Here is a 3,943-nt window from a genome sequence, read left to right on the forward strand (position 1 = left end):
CAGTAAGCATAGAAAATCTTCAGAACTTTTTCTAATTCTAGTTCTTTAACTTCTCCTAGGCTCCTATGACTTACTAGTGGTCTAATTTGATTAGAAAAACTAGTTTGCATCTTAGGTAGAACTAGATCTGAATTACGAGAGCTAGGCCTGTTTGTTACTCTGTCTTTAAGGAAAAATATTTCAAATAATTGCATCCCTACTTCAATTAGGTTATGCGCTATCTCATTAATGTCAGGATTTGATTATAAAAATCTATTGCATACTATAGAAGCATATGTCCAATAATCCATCTAAACATTTATGTTCCAATTTCTTTCTCTATTCCGAGTATTAAACTTGCTAAGAGCACCCACCAACACTTTCAGGTGACCAAATAGGGCTTCTATCTCAATAATTTGTAAGGTTTATCAATTCTTGAACGTGGAATTATGTAGTAGATGACATGCATGTGGCCTTCTTGTTTGCTGATTTAACAACAATTAATAACAATGGTGTTTCTATGTCTGTGTACTATCATTTAGACAAACACTTGTTTCTTTCTAAGAGTAACAACGGAATTTAAAAAGGATTTCGGTTAACAGCTAACAATAGAATCTTGATAATAATAGTATATTAGTACATTTATGCTCTAACATTAGATATAGATAGGAGAGAATATTGAAGGTCAAATCTCTAAAAGCATGCTACATGCTTTGTAAGAGCTTTGTTTGTGTGTGTGTGTGTGTGTGTGTGTGTGTGTGCAGCATTGAAGCCTATATATTTGAAAATTGTTTAAAATTTTAGCTAAACTGCTAATTGTCATTCTTCTCCTTAAAGCGTATCTAGACAAGATTGATGCCTAAATAGAGTACGCTACGGAATAATACTTTCAAAAAGCAAGAATGTGTGTATATTAGCATTTGAGATGTAATAATAGTAGTTGTAATTGTTATTTGAATTCGAATGGGTTCATGTCGAGGCAAAGAACTTTTTTGATCATATCACAACTAAATAGATAATTTAATTTTTATTGTTTATTTTGGGAAAAGATAATTTTGTTAATTATGAAACATAAAAGAAGGTACTACTAATAAATCGGCTAGAAGTTAAGGAGACAGATCCTTCATGATACAATAACATAATTACACGTAAAAGTCCTTATCATTAATTAGATTTTTATGAAAAAGTGAAAGCCAAATGGCCAAAAACTCTAGAAAGTTGCCAAGCGGTGTAAGTTCTATGAAGTTGTCAAGTGGCAATTAAGGGTTTTACTTTAGTATATAGTATAGATTAAAACAATTATTATGGAATCCAAAGAGCCTATATTTTGTCATAATTCTTTAGGATATAGTTAGAAATACTAATAGCTTTACTTGCAACCTATATAAAGATGAGTTTTACTCTTTGATTACTTAATCATTGAAAGTCGTTTCTCTGGTTACAACCCTCTCATTATCAAAAGAATAACTGGGTCATCCATTTAAGAAGTAAAACACAGTCATGTTCACAGAAAGCAAAAAAAAGAGTTAAATCCTTACTCTGCTCCACAAGAAGGCAAGTTTCCATAAAGGGAAATTCCCGTGCAATCAGCAAGTTTCTCCCCTCGGTATTCCAGAGCGAAGCGTGAAGGCTGTCTACATTTGCCCAAGTAGAGCGTTTCATGATAGAATATTAATTTTCAGAACAAAATTAGCATAAGCAAAACCTTCAATAAAATAATGCACAGAATCATCGCAGCTAACCCAATATATTAAACAGTGGAACCCAGGTAGTGACAATAGAGAACTCAATTTACTATTTGCATAATCTCCAAGAAAGGAATATCAACTTCACCATTATTGCTCAGATGCGTAAAGAATTAAAATGGATGATCTATTAGCCACATTGCCAGAGATGCATTACTCGAAAAGTAATGACTAATGTTCCATTTGTTTTTTAATAAAAATAGGATAAATACAGTACCTTAATATTTTGATATCTGCCAAAAATGAATTCTTCTCCTAGCATGTAAACTCACATATTTTCTAGGCTGGCGAGATTGAAAAGGGCGCAACTGAAACAAGGATGCATATTCTAGGGTGAGAAAACAACATAAATTAAGGTACCTTAAGTGCTGATGAACAAATTTCAGGCGATACCAGCTGCTCTCCAATTTCAACTAAGGCCATATGTAGTCAAACTAGGCATTGCACGATGAAAATGCGAAGAGATGCTTCATGGAATGCCCTTTCCTTCACGCTGAATGGTCAAATAATTTACAAATAATAAAAAGGAAATTTAATAATTTAAACAAATTAGTCGACGCCATCATACGGAGCATCTATTCAACAGAACATTCATCAGCATCTCCCGAAATCAATGACTTAAGAAAACTGCCTGCATTTTGATCCATGCTCTCCCAAGCTTCAACTTATATATTATTCACCACCAAAATTGAAGACATCTTATCCAAGTCAACCATTAGTTTTACCTGAAGAGTCCAAACTCCCTTAGGTCCTTCGAAAATCAGGAATTTCCACAAGAGTTGATATCCCAGCCCCCGTAAACGCCACAAATGTTTGCTCTGCGTATTATCGATTGCGAGCAGCCAAAATTTACTAAAAACGAAAGCAGATACCTTACTGTAAAACAAAATATGAACTCCAGAAAACATAATAATGTTATAGCATCTAGTTGTAGCCAGTATTTTACTTCACCTTCTGTATAAGTGTGCCGCAGCTCATGCAATCTGCATCAAAACAAATCAAAAAAGCAAGGGGGGAAAGCGAACTAGAGCTCAGCAAAAACAAAGCGTTGATTCTCACCGAGAAAACTTGCCACAAATCAAAGAGCAATCCGTATTTGCTGTCATCATGCCACTGTGGTAAAAACTACTAGCATTAGGCAAAAACGAAACGAGCTAATAAAAATGATGGGTTTTCCCCCCTCATCAATTAGCCTCTGCCTGACACTTGCATTTCGGTCTGGTGATGAGCAAGGGAAATGACTAATGTGGTTTCTTCCATCGCTGAAGTCCAAAGAGAAGATTTCCACCATCAAATCTTCTAGCGCCTCTCAGACCCTATGGAAGTTGTATGCGTCAACAAAATAGGTTCCGCCTTCTTTATGATCTGTCAATTGCCATCCAATTAACAACAGAGACCGGTCTTAAGGTATTCGTTCGGTCCAATCGACATTGGACTGCAATCCTTTTCTTCTCGTCCTGCGCCGGACACATTCGCAATATTCTACTTCCTCCAGTGCGGATTCCTAATCATTTAGATGTTTTCCATAACCCCATCTGTGTAACAAATTATATGATATGTATACACTGTTAAAGGAGTGCCTAAAAAAAAACCAACACGGAAACCCAACCCCTTAAGAAATTAAAACAAACACACCTCACCGCACCACATTCACCCCCAGACTAAATGATGTTTTCCATTCACCAGAGTTTCTGGCACAAAACGCACACTGCTGATGAATGCCCAACTCCTCTCTCGAAAAATTTGCAAGAAGAAATGGATTCTTCTCTCTCAAAAAAAAAAACATTCGAATAACGATCACCCTCGTCGCAACGCATCTCGTCGATTTAGTCTTCAGCCGTTTCAAAGGAAAGTCGGCCGGCACAGAAGAGAATAAGCACCTAGCCGCTCAAAATAGAGTCAGGCCAAATGCGCAAAGGGCTTAAAAGGCTTCACCTTTTTCCTCCAAGACTTGGCTGGGTTCGAAAATCTCAGACATGCGACGGCTGCCACATCTTCTCTGTACGCATGAGCTTCTCTGCGTAACCAGCAAGACAATCGCCCTCTCCTCTCTCTCTCTCTACTCTCTCGGAGACGCGGATGGATATAGCTTTTGGGTTTATTCTAAATATTGCGGCGCGCAAAGCGAAAGGCAAAAGGAGCCTACGAGCGCTTCCCCCCTTCGCCTCTAGAACCAATTTCTACAGCCAGAATCCATGGATTGACTGGTCAATTTTTGG

Source organism: Asparagus officinalis, chromosome 3 (genome assembly GCF_001876935.1).
Source record: "Asparagus officinalis chromosome 3, Aspof.V1, whole genome shotgun sequence".
Classification (NCBI taxonomy): domain Eukaryota; kingdom Viridiplantae; phylum Streptophyta; class Magnoliopsida; order Asparagales; family Asparagaceae; genus Asparagus; species Asparagus officinalis.